The 22,224-nt window shown below is 35.4% G+C and overlaps 1 pseudogene; it reads left to right on the top strand.

Annotated features, from left to right (window-relative positions):
* Positions 1 to 4,620: 4,620 nt before the first annotated feature.
* On the top strand, positions 4,621 to 5,784 carry LOC149180694 (cytokinin riboside 5'-monophosphate phosphoribohydrolase LOG1 pseudogene; annotated as a pseudogene).
* Positions 5,785 to 22,224: the final 16,440 nt, after the last annotated feature.

Below are 22,224 nucleotides of genomic sequence, written 5' to 3'. Positions count from 1 at the left end.
ATGGGCCAATACCATAGCTTATCAATACCACATGCCAAAAAACCATAACTTATTTCATAGTAAAAATATTTATTTTAATTTAATTTTACAACATTTTTTTTAATTGAATCTATATATATATATATATAACCGACATAGCTCCATCTTAGCTAAGGATCCAAGGGATGAGAGCAAGCAAATTGACTAATTATAATAGATTTATAATTGACATGATTGATCCAAAGAATAGGTTTAATATTTTACAACCAATTAGGTTTTTTTTTAATTTAGATCATTTCTTAAACATAATACAATGTGATCAAATTTAAGAGAGAGCTTGGGAGAGAGCGAGGGAGATAGTCAAAAAGTTGGAGGGCATAGAGAGAAAGAAAGAGAGAGTGATGGGGGGGAGAAAGTGAGGTGGGAGAGAGGGAGCCAGAGGAAGGAAGAGAGAGGAGAGAGAGAGAGAGGGGGGGCAGAGAGCAAGGGGGGTAGTCAAAAAGTTGGAGGGTACACAGAGAGAGAAAGAGAGAGTGATGGGGGGGGAGAGAGTGAGGTGGGAGAGAGGGAGCGAGAGGAAGGAAGAGAAAGAGAGAGAGAGAGAGAGAGATGGATTTGTAGTGGGAGAGAGAGGGAGGAAAGAATAAGGACATAGAGAGATAGAGGTGGAGAGAGAGAGGAGTGAGAAGGAGAGAGGAGGGAGAAGGGGGAGGGTGATAAAGAGAGGAGAGGATAGAGATAGGGATAGAAGGGGAAGGGAGAGAGATGGAGACATAGAGATGGAGAAGGACAGGGAGGGGGGAGATAGTGATAGAGTTGGGCGGAAGAGAGAGAAAGGTAGAGTTATTTGGGGGGAGAGATAGAGGAAGGTTGGAGATAAGGGATAGAGAGGAAGGAATATAGAGATGAGGAGAGAGAGAGATGGAATTGGAGGGGGCGGGAGAGGGAGGAAACAAGAAAAACATAGAGGGAGAAAGGTGAAGAGAGAGAGGGGTTGACAAGGGAGTCATGGAGAGAGAGAGAGGGAGAGAGGAGAGCGGAAGGGAATAGAAAGAAGGATATAGATAGAGAGGGAGAGAAGGGGAAGAGAGAGATAGACAGAGAAGGGGAAGAGAGGGAGAGAGAGCGTGTGTATGTTTTGGGGGTGAGCTAGAGAGAGGGAATAACAAAGAGACACAAATACAAATACAGATATTATATAGTATTATATAACCAACCTAGATCCATATTAACCCTATAACTATCAAGTGCCAAAAGGGATCCAATCTCTCTAGGTGCAAACCTTTCCTCAAGTTTTTCACTATGTTGGGCCTAAGAATTATCCTTAAAATACATCCACTTTCACTCCATTCACACATTTTCTCACCTCTATTCCACCACCATGTCACCACATCAGCTTCACTTTCTTCATTAAATGGGTTACCATTGTGTTTTCCAAAACATTATTAATTCTTAGTATTTTTAAGTGAATTTGTGGTTAAACTTTAGAAAATAATATCCATATACTTACCTAGCAATTAGAATAAGTTTGTTGACATGTGTAGGTACAAAGGAAGCTTCTAAGGCACTCTTATGTGGCACTCTATGATCAAATTCAAATTTGAGGAGATCATGGACCTCATGGAGAAGATCATGGAGGATAGGGTTATGTGTCACCATTGGTTTGAGATATATGTGGATTTGAAGAGGGAATAGTGGATCCACATTTATGAGTTTTTTATCATAACTTTTGTATAAATAGGAGTGTTATCTCCTTCATTTGTAATTTGGAATTTAGAATTTAGAATTGAGAAGTTAGAATTTAGAACCTTAGGATCTTATAAGTTTGTAATGAGAAGTTAGAATTTAGAACCATTGTAACGGAGATTTTAGAACCTCTTGGAATGTAGAACTTGTAATTGCAATTTGTAATTGATGATAAATAAAATGGAGCTTCTTTGATCTTCTACATTTGACTTCTCTTTTGATGTGCTTGTGAATCCTTGGAAGGGCCCCCATTGTCTAGCAAGTACACTTTTGTTTTGGTAAGCTTTCATTTTATGTTTGTTTGTAAAATTAAAATGATTAGAAATATTAATGAATAGTCTCCTGTAAGGGAGCTTTAATATTTCTTACACTTGTCACAATGTCTTTAGATTTCATTTTGTTAAATGACTAAATAGGTGTTGGAGATCCCAATGAAAGACCTCCTATAAGGGAGCTTTGGCATTTCTTCACCTAACTTAGTTTAGTTTGTCTCTAAGTCCATATATATTGGATGATCCTCAAAGTTTACTTACCCGGATTGATAGTAAATGAAACTCTAATTTGCATCCACATTTTAGACCCAACATTTTGGCGTCGTTGTCGGGGAGGATCATTTGGAGATAGACTTAGGAAGTTATTTTTATTGCAATTTCTTTTTATGGACTAACTTGTGAAACCTCGTGACAGTAGGATCTTCATAACGAAGTTCAAGTTTGAGAATTTTTATTTTATTTTCATACTTAGTTAGTTTCAAATTCAGTTTTTTTAAAACCCCCCATTTCTTACTAATCCATCTACGGATGAGAAAATTGAAGATGTTGAACAGGTACATCTTGGAGAGCAAGGACAATATCAAAGACTGGTTTCAAAAGAACCTTGCGCCAACTCCAAGAATAAGACAAGTTACTCACGTGTTTGCAAATCATAAGGTAAAAATTTTAAATCTTGATGTGAGCATTTTCAAATTCTTAGTCTGTAGATGGCTTCACTGGAAGCATTCTTTCACTTAGGAAAAAAAATAAAAATAAAATAAAAAATCTTTCAAGTTAAATAGAATAGATTAGAAGAATAAAACGAGATCTCATAGAGTTTTTTTTTTAGTCTTGTTTTCAAAAAATAAAAATAATAAAAAAATCAACATTTCTCAAGAATAAATTTATGTGAGCCACTTCATCCACGCTAACCCGTAAAAAAAAATAAAAAATAAAAAATAAATCAATAGGTTAGTATGCTCTCTTCCTGTGCTTCGAGCGATTAGGAAGATCAAAAAATCTATTGATTTACTTTCCAAATTAAATAAAAGTCTCTTGCTAGGAATTTTCACAAATCATTAAAACAACAACATTATAAGAAATCAAAATCATTTAAAAAAAAACATTTATTTTTTATTTCAAATTTAAAAATTAAATCTGTAGTTTAGTGATTTGATAATTGTGTTAAAACTTCTTTGCATATGATTTCTTTCTCTGCATATGTGATGGGATCATTTCTTCAAACAAGCCAAATCTGCATATCAACAATTCAATGTCAGTCTTTAAGGAAGAAATTTGTCATATCTTTAAAGAAGAAATTTGTGATAAAAATCATCCACAGTACAACAAAACAGCGGCGAGAGATGCAACACTAATAAGGTAGCTACCTGTGTTACAAAAGACTGTAGACCATCTTCTTGACCTCTTAAATCATCCCTACATTAAAAAAAAAAAAAAAAAAAAACAAACAAAAAACAAAACAAACAAAAAAACAAACAAAAAAAAAACAAACAAAAAAACAAAAACAAACAAACAAACAAACAAACAAACAAAACAAACAAACAAAAACAAACAAACAAAAACAAAAACAAACAAACAAAAAAAACAAAAAAAAACAACAACAAGAACAACGACAAAGAATAAAATTTAATTAAGTCAGTGAATAGATAGAAGCAATGCATCCACAATGGATAGGCTTTTGACATGTACTGCATATCCTCCCGCCAGCATCATCTGAGTGAAATGTTTCACATAATCTCATTTGCTCATACACAAACCCACATGAATCGCAGAGCTCTGCAAATTCTCCATTTCTCAGTCGTTGCGGCTCTGCATTTAGTATTAAAGCACGCTTTTGAGGTAGACATGGTGGTTGCCACACCGTTTTATTTTCTTCGCAGTTTCGAATCGAACTTCAGCCTGGAAGCATAAAGATTACTGACTGAGAATGGCATCCATTGCCATGCAGAAGATCATCTGTAAATGTCCACATTCACCCCCCAACAGGCCAAAACCTCGCAAAAACGCTTGTCGCACTTATCATATTCATACCCTCGCAATGAAGAAATGGAGTCAAGTGCCATGGAGAAATGGAGTCAAGTGAATAAAATTGGAGAAGCAACGCTTCTCTACACAAATTATTTTCTGCTTTTCGTAGGGTAGGGCTTTGTATATCCACTCCATTCACAGCTTTCAGGAAGGGACCAAGTACCATTTTTCTTGGCCTAATCTGTCACTCGTTGGCAGCGAATAGACACTTGTAATTACAACTCAGAGTGGTATCAAGATTGAAAGATGACAATGAATCCAAAAAATAATGGAGATCTCATAAATCCTCGAAAATCCGTGAGGAAAATCAGGTTTTTGTTAGTAAAATAAGGAAAATATCGCACCAATTCCTCATGCAATCTCACACCTTCTCTCCGAGAAATAACTACAGATGCATACCTGGGGCGCTACACCACCATGACTATTGCCTCCATGCTGTATTTCATTGTATAAGCAATGTTTCATTATAAGCACACCTTTCTTAAACATGGTTGTCTTGCCTGAGCCTTTTTCGCTTCTTTTATTGTCCCACAATTTTACTATGTCTCGAGTAAAGTTAATCTCTGAGCTTTATTTTGTGATCCACCAGGTTTCGCGGAACATGGACTTGGTTTATGATGGAGGAAGTGTGGGGCTCATGGGCCTCATGTCATGTGCGGTCTATAATGGCAGTGGCCATGTGTTGGGGGTTATTCCCAAGACACTGATGTGTCCAGAGCTTACGAGCGAAACTGTTGGAGAAGTGAGAGATGTAGGAGATATGCATGAAAGAAAGGTAGAAATGGCAAGCAAATCAGATGCATTCATTGCTCTGTCAGGAGGTTACGGGACATTGGAGGAACTCTTAGAAGTCACAACATGGGCACAACAAGCTGATTTTGGCCAATTGAAATGTCTTTTCCAAGTAATTCGAAGCAAAACAAGCGTCTGTTGTCCAAAGAAACAGAAACTGGGTTTAATAAAATCATATTCCTGGAATCACAGGAAGAAGAAGCATATGTCTAGATACCCGAAATAGCTAAATATAGCACGACTTTGATAGGAGGAAGGGAGATCATGACTGAAAATTGCATAGATTCTAAGGTTCGAAGTCGCCAGAGGCTTGTGTGTGATACCAAATAGGATTTGAACCATTGGTAAGCCTAACAAATTCATTGTGTATCCCTTGGAAAAATACTAACTCGACAAAGGATTTAGCGTTTTATTCAATTTTGCACGGTAGCCAAATCAGTTGAGGCAACCTTGGGGACAAAGGGTTTGGTGTTTAGGGTTTTACATATTCACTCGTTCACCAATGGTGTCATGTTGGTCGGATCAGGTGACTCGGATTTGCTCACTGTTCCTGGAAGAAAGGTTTTGCTGGGGTCCTAATCTAGAAAACGCTTTGGCTTCCTTCCTGAAACCCCAATGCCTAAAACCATCACTTGTTTCAGAGGTTCTTCATAGAAATAGAAACTATGCTCCCCTGGCGTGGATTTTCTTTTTTAAGTGGGCAGGCAAGGTAGGTGCTTGCACGTACAGCTTGCGGCCTTTACATGGCGACAACAACCCGGTCGGATTGTTGAATGTGGAAGGCTACTACAATTCTCTGTTAACATTCATCGACCAAGCTGTCGACGACGGGTTCATCACACCGGTTGCACGTCATATCATCGTTTCTTCTCCTACAGCCAAAGAATTAGTCCGAAAATTAGAGGAATACGTTCTAAGACACGACGGGGTGGCGTCTGGATTATGCTGGGAGATGGATCAATCCTAATATTCTTTCGGAGAGGGCTTATAAAAAGACCAAGTTCGTCAGCGGCCAGAAGATTAATTTTTACAGTAATTTCCGGTCCGCCTGAGCTAACCAACAAAAATAGTATTACTCACAATTGTGAATCATCGTATCAGTGTAACTCCAGAATTTTAGAAGAAATTCCCTCAAATTTTGTCGATTATTGTGAAGGTACAAAACTATGAAAAGACTCAGCAGTCTGCACACGGTTTTGGAATAATTGGACACCTTGAATGCACCCAAAAAAAATTATGTTTGTATACACAAATTCAGATATGACACAAACCACTATGTTGTGTTTTCGTGTAGACATCACATTTGAAAACCGTGATTGCTTCCAACTTCCGAATGACTGATGTTTTGGTTCTCTAAACTACGGCTTTTGTCCATTATTCTGTGTTTTTTTATAGATTTGACATCTTTGGCTCATGTTCTCTGAGTGTTTTCCCTGCAAAGATGGATGTACGCTGACGTGGAGCGAACTATCAAAATTTCCTGGTACGCAGGTCACCTCATATATATTTCTGATGGAAAATAAGTATAAATCTTGTGTAGCTAAAAATGTAATTGTGGAGATCCGCCCTAAAAAAATAAAAAAAAAAAAAAAAAAAAAAATAAAAAAATCTGATGATGGACATACACCAAAGCTTTCCGTTGTGTCTGATCCAATTTTACTAGGAACCTCGAGAGATGCCTTTGCGGCCCTTCCTACAACATTTCGAATTGGTGAACTCTCTTTTTGGAATGTCAACTATGTGTGCTGAGTAAAGTCCCATGGGAGAATAGGATATTCATTAGATGTTATTATTGATATTGTTTTTCACGTTATTATTGATATGCCGACTTCCTCGCTTATTTCTGGAACCATGGACTTGGCCTTATCATATTCAAATAATTATAAAAAATGTTTGTTCATACGTTTTTGTCATGAGCATTAAATAAAGGTGGCTTTAAAACAAACAAACCAACCAAAACAATCAAAACAATTAAAAAATAAATAAAAAATCAAAACAATTAAAAATAAATAAAAATCAAAACAAATAAAATAAAATCAAAAAATCAAAACAATTAAAAAAACTAAAAACCAATTTATACATCCACATTTGGAATTCATGTCTATAAGGGCACTCTGCACAAAGGCACAAGAGTATCAAATCAAGTTTCACATATTTTATCATGGATTTCCAAACTTTGTTTTACTTGTCATTTTTAATATGTCATGAGCAAGTTGGAAATTTGAAGGAAATTTTGCACCTCCACAAATTTAATCCATTAAAAGGGATTCAGGTTGATTTTACTTCCAAGATTGATAAATAAAGTTATGCATTGGCCTTTGTGAGATTTCATTAATTAAAAAATGCGCCATGCACCTTTAAAAAAATATAGAAGGCTTGGAAGCAAATTAGGAGGATTCATTTATCGAACATTTGGAGAATTATGCTTAGAGTTGGCAATAAAATCTATGCTATCATTCTTTTTGTAAGCTTTTATGTGACATACTAATCTGCATGACACAACAAATCTATAATACCAAGCTCTTTGTCATGCACATTCCATGAGACATTTGACACAAACATGGAGATGATTTATTTTTCATGGTTATTTCTTAAAAATGTATTGGAATCAATATTATGAATTGGATTGAACAGTAAGATTTTGACTCTCCTTAATCTATTTCATTTGGCATTAATTTTTGAGTAGAATCAACAAGGAATTGGCCATTTCTTCTTGCACACACTTATGTTCTTTATGCCAAGTTTTTTTTTTTTTTTTTTTTGCAGATTTCGGATGATCAACTGATCATTAAGGAAACTAATTGTGCGCACAATTGGTCTTCAAAAGACTAATTTCATGACAAATTCTAAAGAACAAGTCCATGAACATAAACGAAATTTCCAAAAATTACAAGTTCTTGCAACTTCCTGTAATAGCTTAATGATTTGACATGTTGCATGACAGATTAGCAAATTCGAAGATCTGGGGTTTGTTCCTAAATGGCCAAGGATAGTGAAATACCTATCCACTCATGAATTTGAAGACTATAGGTGGTTGGTCAACGCTGGTCAAACTCAACTATTTTAGCAGAAATTCCCGAATTAATGAGCAGATTTGCTATTTTTGAGATTTTGCATGCCAAAATTCACTTTTTCCCAACAAGAGTCATTATCCATTTCTCATTATCCGCATACACTTCATTACATTTTCATCAATCCTAACCCACCAACAAATACAACGAAGCTCAGTTACAAGCTTTTTTTTCCACTTTACATATTCAATGTCACTATCATTTTCCCTACCCTTGCAAATAAAACCTTTCTTCCATACAACATTGAGTCCATAGTCCTTGAGTCTAAATATTTTTCTAAAAACACCTTGGAGCTTGCATGCCTTAAGGGCAAGCTATCATGCCGATAAACAAGGGAATACATCAATGTCCCTTGTTTGTCAGATCTTCTGAGTATTCGACAACAACAAATTCATTCATACTTAGAAAGATGTGTTCGGGGCATCTTGACTCTCATCCACATCAAAGATGGGAGCTCTCGTGTTGACTAGTGGCATCCATCAATGGCCACTAAGTTAACAATTTCTTGTTATGTTCGACATCGAAACATTTATTCACATGACAAGAATTGTGCCAATGAGCGTTGAAGACATGAAGACCAATCATTTTGTAGCAAAGGAAGCAAAATTACTTTCATTACTTTTCAGTTTTTGATGTAAATGACTTGAGGACAAGTCAATTAATAAGGCCGGGGAAGTGTAAATTCTAAATTTTATATACCTTCCAAGCCTTATACATTTTCAGCCACATTCAGCAGCAGATTTCGAACATTCAACAGAAGATCCAGCAGTAGATGCAGCAACAATAAAAGATTCACTTTTTCGACTTCATCCACCATTTTCACAGCCAAGTAAAGAAGACTATGTTCAGAATTTTGCAGCCACATATGCACAACTCTCATCCATTTTTGAAAGGGTAAGTTGCGGTATGATATTTTCTAACTTTTAACCATTTAATTCATTAAAAGCTAGAATGATAATTTTTGGAAAAAATTCCTTCCTCCTTTCATAAAATTGTCAAAACCATTAGTTTTGGGGGGGGGATACATTTACATTCATACTTTGTCAAATTCATATTTTTCCATATTCATATATCACATTCTAAAACCCACATACCTTCAAAATATATTCACTTTTACATGAGCATATAAATGGCTCTGTAAAAAGTACTTAAAAGCTAATTGGATGCAACACAATCATGGTTGTTACACAAGAACCAACCATGATACCTTCCAACAAAATACTTTGCAATAAAAATCAAAGTATCATTATGCAACGTTCCTACATTAAAATTGAATGCAACAAACAAAATATGGTTAAAACACAAGAACCAACCAAGCTGCAATTCATCAAAAACACTTTGAAAAAGTTAAGTAAATGATATCATGCAAAGTTTACGCCAAAGCTCAAGTATCAAAAAGTAATGTAATAGATTGCATGAGAACATGCAATACCTTCAGTTTGGGAGTATGTTGGGCCTAGGAATTATCCTTAAAATACATCCACTTTCACTCCAATCACACATTTTCTCACCTCTATTCCACCACCATGTCACCACATCAGCTTCACTTTCATTATTAAATAGGTTACCATTGTGTTTTCCAAAACATTATTAATTCTTAGTATTTTTAAGTGAATTTGTGGTTAAACTTTAAAAAATAATATCCATATACTTATACCTAACAATTAGAATGAGTTTCTTGACATGTGTAGGTACAAAGGAAGCTTCTAAGGCACCCTTATGTGGCACTTTATGATTAAATTCGAATTTGAAGAGATCATGGACCTCATGGATAAGATCATGGACCTCATTGATAAGATCATGGACCTCATGGAGAAGATCATGGAGGATAGGGTTATGTGTCACCATTGGTTGAGAGATATGTGGATTTGAAGCGGGAATAGTGGATCCACATTTATGAGTTTGTTATCATAACTTTTGTAAAAATAAGTGTGTTATCTCCTTTATTTGTAATTTGGAATTTAGAATTGAGAATTGTGAAGTTAGAATTTAGAACCTTAGGATCTTATAAGTTTGTAATGAGAAGTTAGAATTAGAATCATTGTAATGGAGATTTTAGAACCTCTTGGAATGTAGAACTTGTAATTGCAATTTGCAATTGATGATAAATAAAATGGAGCTTCTTTGATCTTCTACATTTGACTTCTCTTTTGATGTGCTTCTGAATCCTTGGAAGGGCCCCCATTGTCTAGCAAGTACACTTTTGTTTTGGTAAGCATTCATTTTATGTTTGTTTGTAAAATTAGAATGATTAGAAATATTAATGAATAGTCTCCTGTAAGGGAGCTTTAATATTTCTTACACTTACACTTTAAATAGGTGTTGGAGATCCTAATGAAAGACTTCCTGTAAGGGAGCTTTGGCATTTCTTCACCTAACTTAGTTTATTTTGTCTCTAAGTCCATATATATTGGATGATCCTCAAAGTTTACTTACCTAGATTGATAGAAAATGAAACTCTAATTTGCATCTACATTTTAGGCCCAACACACTAGAAAAAAAAGTTTGCACCTCGAGAGATTGGCTCCCTCTCGGCACTTGATAGATCTGGGGTTGAGATGGATCAAGGTCGGTTAATATGAAATTAAAGTAGTTTTTATTTGATATTATAGTCTTAAAAGTTAAGAAATTTCTTCAAAGTAATTTCAAATTGGAACTAGATCCAATTAGATTCAATGAATAGATTTTTAAAAAATACATAAAATATTTTTTTTTATTAAAAAAATATATTTTTAAAATTACAAATTACTAGATATAAATAATGCAAAATTAGCTCACCTATACACCATGTGAGGATGAAGAAGTGTTTAAAGAAGGATAACCTTTCAACCAATCTTTAACAGCCTTTCAAGCCCCTATCACTTGTAAGTTTAGATTACTTTACACAATTAAGATAACTAACATAAAAAAACGGATTCATACTATTGTAGTACTTGTTAGGTAGTTGTATTTTTGTTCTTAGACTAAATTAGTCATTCATGTTAGTCATTTTTAGTTGTATTACTTATTAGATAGTCACATATTTTAACCGCGACTAAATTAGTGGTTTATGTTAGTCGTTTTTAGTTCGGTCACTTAAGATTTCTCATTTTTGGTAGTATTTCACTTGGAAAAGCTGCGGTGACTAACGTTTTTAGTCACCTAGTCACTAATTTCTCATTTTCTACTAGTGTTAAATCTACAAGATAATTCTCTTTACTGACTTTATATATGATATCAAAATCATATCCATCTAACCACAAAGCCCATCTTAAAACTCTCGAATTACCTTGTTCTAGCAACCTTTTGTTTTGCAGCATTTTTTTCATGTGCCTGAGATCTGTCTTAACAATGAAGTGGACACTTTTAAGGAATAACCTTAATCTTTTATACCTTCTTTACTGCTAGAATTTCTTTATGGGAAGAAGGATAATTTTTTTCAGCTTCTGAGAATGTGCCAGAGGCATATGCACATACTTCTTCCTTTTTTCCATGTTTCTGCAATAAAATTACTGCCAAACAATAATCTGAGGCATCTGTTTCAAGAATGAATGGTAGGTCACTGTGGGGAAGAGCCAAAGGTGAAAGTTGTTTGATTTTCTACTTTATGTTTATGACTGCTTTGGTCATCTGGTCATTCCAATTGCTGCTCTTTTTTAATCTTTGTTGTAGAAGCTTTGTATCTGTGGCTTGCTCTGGAAAAAAATTCTTGATGTAATTCAAACATCCTAAAAATCTTTGCACAGTCTTAACATCTGGAAGATAGTCTAGAAAATTTGATAAAGAATTCAATACATGTGGTTGTAATTCTATTTTCCCTTGGGATATGATTAAACCCAAATACTCAATCCGGATTTGTGCAATGATGAACTTATCTGGGGAGGCAGAGAGAACTAGACCATGCTTGAAAACAACCTCATAAAATTTCTCTAAGCGTTTCTTATGTTCATTAATAACTTTGATATCATAACTTTGCTGAAAATTAACAAATCATCGATGTAGACAATAGTAAAGAGTAATCTTTGAAAAGATTTTCCTTTCTCTTTTGGAATTCTGATGGAGCATTCTTCAAACCAAATGGCATAATTGTCCATTGAAACTGTCCTTTAGGTAGCATGAATGTTGTTTTATATCTATCCTCAGGATTAATGCCAATTTGCCAAAACCCACTTCTAAGATCAAACTTATTGAACATATTTGCTTTGGCGATCTTTGATAACAACATTTCTTTATTATGCAGAGGATATTTAATGGGCACAAGAGCTTCATTTAGATCTTTGTAGTTGATAACTAACCTCTTTTTTTCCACGTTTTTGTTCTGAGTGCTTGTTGACATAAAAAGTTGGAAATGCCCAAGAACTCTTGCACGGTTCTATCAATTTCTTTCTACCAGACTGTTAATTTATGCTTTGCAAAGCTCTTGTTCGAACGGGCTCATGTGATTTGCTAATGCCTTTTGTGCTTTAATGGAGCCTTCTTTTTGGAATGGAAGTGAAACAAAATACTTTTCCCTGAACCAGAATGCGTCATGGTCTTCTGCTATACAATAATTTTTCAATTTGTTTACAATATCAGACAAAATGGCAGGGCCATGGATTTCTGCATGTTTGACAATTTTTTGGATCTTGGAAAGATCTATTACTGCTTCATCAAAATTGCTTACCTCATCAAGTTTTACCCTGAGTGTGTATTTACTCTTAGCAGGGACTTTCACCTTGTTTCCTTGAATGCTGGAAATTATCATATTCTTTTCAATAGTGATTGGCATGAATTTCTTCATAAAATCTTGTCCAAGTAACATATCAGCACCAATATCATAATTATATAATGTGACATATACTTCTTGTGAACCTAAGAGTATTGGGAAGTCTGAAGCAATATATGGGATTTTTATCAGTTGTTTGTTAACTGCTCTAAACTGGACTTGAGTGGGTTTCCAATAGTAAGCAAGAATGACCTTGAATTTGCAACAACTGCTCATAGTTCCAGTATCAATCTGAGCATCAAGAGTATATTCTTTATAGCTTGGCACTTTTATTTTTACAGGGATGACCATCCTATCATCAATACCACTGATGTCATGAATGTTTTCATTACTGTATTGACTAGATGATAGTAATGGAGTTTGAGAGGAAAGGAAAGTAGAAGAAACAAACTGTGAATTCAGACTATCAAGTTCTTTCATGTTGGCTTGAATCCGTTGTGCAAGCTGCTTCATCTGGTTTCTATCTCTTTGGAGATCTTCTTCTACCCTTTTAATTTTATCCAATAATTTTTCTGTAGTATTATCTATGGATTCTTATGATGCTTTCGGTGTTATATGCCAATCTGAAATCTCAAATTCTTCTCCATCAGTTATTTTGTGAGGAATAGAAGCTTGCAACTGGTCAATCTTTTCTTGGAGACGTCTCCGAGGAATAATCAAGCTGGGATGAAGAGAGGCCTTTTGTCTTTGGATTTCTTCAATTTGATGTTGGAGATCGTAAAATGAAAACATAAAACAATTAGACAGATATGTACATTCGTTGCTGTCACTATTACTGTCTGAAAGAGAAACCTTTTGGAAATTTTCATCAATGTCATAGCTATTATCTGAATCAGTACTATGTACAGAAAAACATTCAAAATCAGAATCAGTCTAGGAAACTATGTCCCAGTTAGCTGGGTCATAAGAGGATTTAAAAACTTTTGCAATCTTTTTCTAGATCCCTTTCTTTCCTTTGTTGGGACATTTGTTAGCCCAATGACCAGTCTGACCACAAATAAAGCATTTGGACTGCTTAGCTGGTTTAGACCTTTTCTTGAAAATAAATCTTGATCTTCCGATTGTGGGAGATTTTGACCGATATTGCTTTTTCTTAGTAGGAGGTCTCGACCTACAAGAACACTTACCACTTTGGTCTTTTTGAGAACCCTTTCTGGAGTGGTTCTTATAACACCCAAAATGATATGTTTCAGTAAAGGAGTCATAGATGGTGGGGCTGAAATGCAACTGCTTTTTGACATTCTTACGAGTTTTGTTGGCGGCACATTCATTTTTCATAATGGTAAGAATGTGTTGGTGAAGTGCGACTAGTGACAATGTATCTATGGCAATGTGTTGTGCGGACAATGACTATTGAACTAATTCAGGTATTTTGCCTGGCATGGAGGCTATGTAGTGCTTGAGATAAGCCACATTATGGTGATCAGGGATTTTATAATAAATATTTTGCATTGTGCAATAATATTCTGATAATAAATCTAAATTTCACAATCTTTTACTCATAAACATTTGGGCATAATGTTCATTGTCAGAGGAAATAACTTCCAGAAATTCATGGGAGAGAGCCATCAAGATAGCTTCCAAAAGATCATCATTTTCAAGAATTTTTGTTTGCTCTTCTTTCTTAAGTGTTTCCCACCATATTCTGGCATTCCTTGTTAGGTTGCATGTGATTAATATGACTACCTCTTTCCATGAAGCTTTAGTGTCTGCTTTCTTCTGAGAAGCCCATGCATTAATCTGTTGCAGGAGAATTAATGTCTGATCCCTGTTTAGGCAATCAAAATTGATAAAGAAAGTATTGTTTTGATTTCAAAATTTCGTTTGGACATTCATATCATCTCTAAATTCTGCAGATGTTGAGGCAAGATGTTGAGTCCAAGAATGGAATGGACTCTTTTTATGATGAGAGCTAACATCACCTTCTGATGACTTTGCAACTTTGTTAGAAAAGTTGAAAGAACTTGTTCTTTTCTGCTTAGTTGTAGAGGATACACCTTCATCCCCTGACTGGCTTGCCATCTTTATTTCTCTTGCTAACTCAGTACCCTTTGCTAAGGCTTCAAAATGGCTTTCATCCTTTTCAAAAACTTTGAGAGAGAGACTAGATGAGGACTAGGAAGCTTTTATCAAGGTGAATTTGGGGCCTTCTTCTTCTATCTCAGAATATCTAGGGGGAGATCTTGATCTACTCATAGCAGTTTCAAAACTTGTGACTACTTTGCTTATTACCCCCAATTGATCATTAATTGCTCTTAACTGACTTTCATGAGTATTCTGGTGAGCATACATTGTATCTATGCTCTGGTGGATATTTATGACATGCTCTTTTACTTCTACAATGTCTCTTGCTAGATCATCTATGTTTTGGGCCACACAAACATACATGTAGTTAGCATAATTCTGCATTTTTAAGTATTCTAATGGTTTAGGCTCTGTGGCTGATCGATAATGCGGAAATTGCAAATCGCTTTGGATAACGCCATCTTTGAATTTAGGAGTACTATTACCATGTTCCAGTCTCCTTTCCGACAATTATGCTTTTGTGCCTGTCTTTTCTCTAGGTAAACTGAACATTTTCAGGTCTCGGACAAGGAACGTAATGCATTCGGGGACAATCTAAATGTTGTCCATGGTGTGATGGTTTGGTATTTATTTTTTGAATTTTCTTTTTTCTTGTTCATGGAAATATACACAATCTGGTAACTAACGATGATTATGGCTACTTGAAGATACTAACAGTCTAGGTGGTATTTGTACAGAACAAGGGACTCTAACTGATTGACTTCTTGGTAATTGTTTTTGTGAAGTAGTTGGTTGGAAACATAAATTGGTGCTACCATCGGGGTTTGGAACTAACCTTAATTGGTTTGGAGATGAAGAGCTGGCTAGCTGTGGATACTTTTGAGACATCGAAGTATACTCACTATTCCATTCAGATGGCAGACTTAGTTCACAAAATCCTACTTGCAATGGAGTAGTATTACCGGAACCAACAATGACACCTTCTTTTAATGCTCATTGTGATAGATTGGGATGAAGTGGAGGCATAGTAGAGGAAACAAATATAATACATACATTAGATTGGAGTTGTGTTATTTGTGTATGAGGAGCGGTGTCATATCCATGGAATTGTATGTAAGCTTGGAGAAATTCATTAATATATGGATCTGTAAGTGACACTTGGTATCTTGGGATGGTTGAAGACCAAACAGGACCATTATTTAAGGGACTTTGGAATCCTCCTATCAATGCGTCTTCAAACTTATTATGTCTGGTATCAAGAACACAAGTTAGACATGAGTTATCTAACCCTGGTCGTACAAGAGGATTAATCCCAAATTGTATGAGTCTGATATGTATGTATTTGTAATCATGACTCAGACCCCATTCTACATCTTCCTTTCTAATGAGAGGAATTTGATATACACTCTGACCAATAGAAACAAGAACATTTACAGAGGAAAATCTAAATAGTGTAGCAATGCGGAACTGAAAAACTGGGAGTTTATATATTTTTTCCATCTCAATGTTTGGTAGTTCCCAATTAGGCTGTGGATTAAATTCTTACTCTACATCTCTAGTATCAAACAAAACAACTGTATTACTTTCGTTCAAAAACTTTGTAAGCCATACCCATTTTTTCTCATGTGCTGCTTTACGAGATTTAGTAGAGAAATTAAAACTTTGCCTAGAAGCCATACTATTGAGGATAAAAGGATTAAAAGCACTTGAAAATTGCAGATTACACACTCTTTATATGCAACACGCACTCGCGCACTCAAAGATCACATAACACAAAATTCAAAGATCACAGAACACAGAATGCAGATGTTTTGAACTTAAAACTCAAAGAGAACTTCTTTCATATTATAGAAAAACTCGGAAATTTACAAGTGTCTTGAGCTAAGGCTCATGCTTCCTTATATAGGATGGACCCTCGGGGTGTTGCTCCAGCTTTGGAATCTTTCCCCTCCCCTAAGAGATTTTTCATATCACATAAAATCTTAATGATATGATACAAAGTGGAGATTCTGACGAGGGGAATCCATGACAGCCATAATGCATGTACTAAAAGGTTATATACAGTAGATGTTTCTTCACGGAAGAAATCATATATGTACTAAAAGTTGATACATAGTGGATATTCCAATATCTTGAAACCCACGAAAGAAAAACTAAGTACAATGATTATTGACACAGAGGATATTCCTTTTAGGGGAACCCTTGAAAGCCTAAAATAAAGTAAATTAGGTACAATGGTTATCAACATAGAGGAGATTCTTTTAAGGAGAACCCTCGAAAGCCTAAAATAAAATCTCTTTGAAGATTTGGTTACCAGCCTTTGGGGCTATGGTCAGAGTCATAGTTAGGATCATAGTCAGACTTGTATTCTTCAACATACCTGTCAAGACTTAACCCAAGAAGCTATTGTAACCATGATGGTTCCCTTCTGAAGCTAGTTGAAACAGCTGAGAAACACATGAATGGATCTAGCTTATCTGGGGGAATTCCGACTTCACTAAAATAGTCAATTTCAATAGTAAAATTATAACCTATAGGGTACTATCCTGGTTTATCTTCATGATGGTGCCCTTATATAATAAATCAAATTCAAATATATCATATCTTTTTGCTCCATCATGCATGTCATTATACAAAATAGAAAGGGCAAAATTGCTAACAGAGCCTGCCTTGATCTTCTTTTCTGGGAACAAATGAAACAAGTAGGAGATTCATCCAACAACTCCAATGACTGAATGGAGACATGATGTCTTCACAATACATGATGATTTAAACTCTTTCATAGGCACGCGCATATTGAAGAATGGCATAATAATCTATCCATCTCATATTATGATCATAAATATAAACAAGTCTATGATATGGATATCTTACTACACCAAAATAAGCACATTTATTGTTGATAGGTGCTAATGGAATATCATAGTTTTGTCTTGTATCTTAGACCCAAAACCATTTCTCAAGAATGATCTTCTGGATTTCCATGGGTAAAGACAAAACTTTTTCTAAAAGACAATCCACACAAAAAGAATAATGGCCAAAAGAGCATAATGTAACTTGGGATTTGTTCTTGGAGGATGATGAACATTCACCAAATTCAAATTTTTTAACTGCATATTTTTTTTGTATAATTTCTCCTTCTCTGGTCATTAAATCTGCAAGATAATTCTCTTTACCGGCTTTATATATGATATCAAAATCATATCCATCTAACCACAAAGCCCATCTTAAAACTCTAGAATTACCTTGTTCTAGCAACCTTTTGTTTTGTAGCATTCCTTTCATGTGCCTGAGATCTGTCTTAACAATGAAGTGGACACTTTTAAGGAATAACCTGAATCTTTTTATACCTTTCTTTACTGCTAGAATTTCTTTATGGGAAGAAGGATAATTTTTTTTCAGCTTCTGAGAATGTGCCAAAGGCATATGCACATACTTCTTCCTTTTTGCCATGTTTCTACAATAAGATTGTTGCCCAATAATAATATGAGTCATTTGTTTCAATAATGAATGGTATGTCACTATGGGGAATAGCCAAAAGTGGTAGTTGTTTGATTTTTTGCTTTATGTTTCTGACTGCTTTGGTCATCTGGTCATTCCAACTACTGCTCTTTTTTAATCTTTGTTGTAGAAGCTTTGTATCTGCAGCTTGCTTTGGATAAAACTGCCTGATGTAATTCAAACATCCTAAAAATCTTTGCACAGTCTTAACATTTGGAAGATAGTCTGGAAAATTTGATAAAGAATTCAATACATGTGGTTGTAATTCTATTTTCCCTTGGGATATGATTAAACCCAAGTACTCAATCAGGGTTTGTGCAATGAGGAACTTATCTGGGGAGGCAGAGAGAACTAGACCATGCTTGAAAACAACCTCATAAATTTTCTCTAAGTGTTTCTTATGTTCATTAATATATTTGATGAAAATTAACAAATCATCTATGTAGACAATAATAAAAGAATAATCTTTGAAAAGATCTTCCATTCTCTTTTGGAATTCTGATGGAGCATTCTTCAAACCAAATGGCATAACTGTCCATTGAAACTGTCCTCCAAGTACCACGAATGTTGTTTTATATCTACCCTCAAGATTAATGCCAATTTTCCAAAACCCACTTTTAAGATCAAACTTACTGAACACATTTTCTTTGGAAATCTTTGATAACAACATCTCTTTATTAGGCAAACGATATTTAAAGGGCACAAGAGCTTCATTCAGATCTTTGTAGTTGATAACTAACCTCTTTTTTCCATGTTTTTGTTCTGAGTGCTTGTTGACATAAAAAGCTGGACATGCCCAAGAACCCTTGCACGGTTCTGTCAATTTCCTTTCTATCAGACTGTTAATTTATGCTTTGGAAAGCTCTTGTTCGGACGGGCTCATGTGATTTGCTGATGACTTTTGTGCTTAACGGAGCCTTCTTTTTGGAATGGAAGTGAAACAAAATACTTTTCCCTGAACCATAATGCGTCAAGGTGTTCTGTTGTATAGTCTTTTTTCAATTTGTTTACAATATCAAGCAAAATGGCATGGCCATGGATTTCTGCATGTTTGAAAATTTTTTGGATCTTGGAAAGATCTGTAACTACTTCATCAAAATTGCTTACCTCATCAGGTTTTACCCTGAGTGTGTATTTACTCTTAGCAGGGACTTGCACCTTGTCTCCTTGAATGCTGAAGATTATCAGATTCTTTTCAATGGTGATTGGCCTACTATCCTCTTGAGCTTACAATTAGTAACCAAGGCCTACGGTCCTCATCCTTGTCGTATAATCATTCATCTGATTAAGAGAGGTCGACTACCTCCTCACACACCACTCATATTGACCATTCCACAACCTGCAGAAAATTTTAGGAATACAAAATTTATGAAGGAAAACATTCAAAATCATTTCAACACAAGGATTCCACACTTCTTATTGTTAACATGTGCCAATCTTTGACACGGTGACTATATATACCAATAGGTCAGTGAAAGTAATCGTTCATTAACAATGGTTTCTCTCTCTTCGTGCTCTAATAGTTTTAAGCTATCTCAAGCTCATAATATCAACAAGGAATGAACCATTTCATGACATCCAACACAAAACTTTGACAATCCTCACTTAACCAAGGAACAACACTCTTCATCAGTAGCATGACATCACTTCAATGCAATAAACAGAGACATAATAATAACTATAAGCACAAAACACAAGAGTGCACTTATCTTATAAGAGATTCAACAATTGAGAGTGGGACTCTAACTCTTCACTCGACCATATACAAGCTCCACCCACTATTACTTGTAGTTGCCACCCCCGAGCCAGATTTCAGAGCCAGATTCTAGTGGGTTCTTCATCCTTACAGGCAATTCACTGCTCTCTTACAATACTTTTTCACCTAGGAAGCCTATGCGAGGGTTCTTCAGCTGGTTTGATATCTCCAGACCTCAATTGTTGTGATTATGGTCGCTACTCTCCCTATGTTTTTCCAATGTTCTTCTCATTTTCCTATGTGTATGCCTAAGAGCTTGTTCTCTTGCACAACCTACGTACGCCATAGCGTGAGTGCCCCCCCCCTTTTTAAAACAACAATTCCCTCAAGCAATCTCCTTCCTCAAGCACTAAAATCCACATCCCTTCTCTCAAACTTTAATTAATTACAATTTATTTACAATGGGAAAATATTAACTAGGGGATGTCATAACTGCCAACATTTTTCATGGATTATGCAGTGCCTTCCGTCCTCAATCGTAAAGGACCGTCCACTATTTGGCTCCTCTACTCGTTCACATTTCGCATATGGCAAAAAACCACCCCTTTGTCCTGCGATCGATGCCTTGAAGCACCAGATGAGTGCCATCTCTCTTTCAAAAACCTTAGTCTGTCCTCAAAGATCTCCGAAGACCCTCTTTTTCGGCCAAAACTTCCCCTATTTGGTATTGTGGCTTTAATTAGTCCTCATGCATGTTTCCTATCTATTTATCATAAAGATGAATCAATCAAATACTATAAACTAAAGTTATCATTGATTATACTCTATCGAAGAACTAAACATTATGAAGCTTGATTTTTTCTCTTTTTTTGTTGTTTCTAAAAAATTATTCCTCCATAGTTCTAGTAATTTTTTGTACTCTATATTTTGATCATGTTAATTTGTAAAACCTAACTATAATTCAACATTTTATGGTTTATTCATGAGTTTAAATTAATATAACTTAGTTAATGGGCACCTACGGTTATTGGGTTTGTTAATGATAAGTATCCTTACAACCTCAAAAGTACTATTGAAGAGACGTGACTCCACAAGTCCCATGTGAATTCAACATTGGCTCCATTATAACGCACATTCTAAATTACCTATTCTACATTACCTCTACACACATGCCTTGATCTAAATTACATTGTACATTACCTTTACATATTGATGACCGACCAGGTCTATGCTCCATAATCGGTAGCCTCAAAACACTAAGACTACACTACAAGTCTTAACAAAGAGACTTCAACCCTTCATATTCCTCACTCTCTGATTAAAATTGCGCTCATATCAGTTATACATAAACAAGGAAGGATTGGTTTTCAAATTTTTACGCTATATGGAATACCTAGGCATGATTAAGAGAACACATGAGTATGTTGACCCTTTATTGCTCGAACTCCTATCTCAAAATATTTTTGACCAAGCGCGACGCTTCTACAAACTGATGCGACCCTTCTGTCACTCAACACAATCCTTCTGTCTCAGCGCAACCCTTCTATCTTAGGTGCGACCCATCTATTTTCTGGCGCGACCTTTTTGTTTTCCTACGTGACCCATCTACTCCTGGCAAGGCCCTTCTGTTTTTATGGAGCAACCCTTTCTCAACACATTCACAATTCTCTATCATTCATCCTTTGCCCTTCTAGATCACGATTTCCTTTGGCTTGTTGTCTGTTACCACAGATTCCTTCCTTATTTATTACCATTTGCATCGTTCTTCTATACGTTGGATTTAGAAGGATGACTTTTCTGATAGATATACACAGGTTCTCAGGGATGACTGGTCTCCAAAACGTTAACAAAAAAATCTCTATCACTAATCTGATAATCTAACTTTATGTTGACTCGAAAGAGGGTAAAATTGAGTATTCCCCCAATGCCTTTCAAGGTAAGCTCATATCTACAACAAACTCGAAATTTAGGTAGTAACTCAAATATATTCGATCACTAGCACTTAACTCAATGATCTTCGCTACCCTTGATAATTGGATGTTAGATTCAATTACTATTTAACTCCTAAAGAGATTGAATTCTCAATTTGATTACAAATACAGATTGCTGGAATTGAAAATCATATGCACCGTAAGTTACCAACTAGCCACTCCTTCAGAAACAATTATCCTATTGACAAGATAAACCAGAGATATTTGCCATACCATAAGCACACAATTTTCCATCTATTAATTGAATTCAAATACACATCAAACCTGACTAGTTATACAATGTGGGCACGCAACCCTAGTCTCTTCCATTCAAGCTCACTCCACACACACCTACTCTCTGCCTCTTCTCTACATGCCCATAGGTTTACAATTATATGAA

This window comes from Pinus tabuliformis, chromosome 3_2 (genome assembly GCF_031772625.1).
Source record: "Pinus tabuliformis cultivar Carrire ecotype Pingquan chromosome 3_2, CPIR1, whole genome shotgun sequence".
NCBI lineage: Eukaryota > Viridiplantae > Streptophyta > Pinopsida > Pinales > Pinaceae > Pinus > Pinus tabuliformis.
The sequence above is the reverse complement of the archived record's forward strand: the minus strand, read 5'-3'. Positions and strand labels throughout refer to the sequence as shown.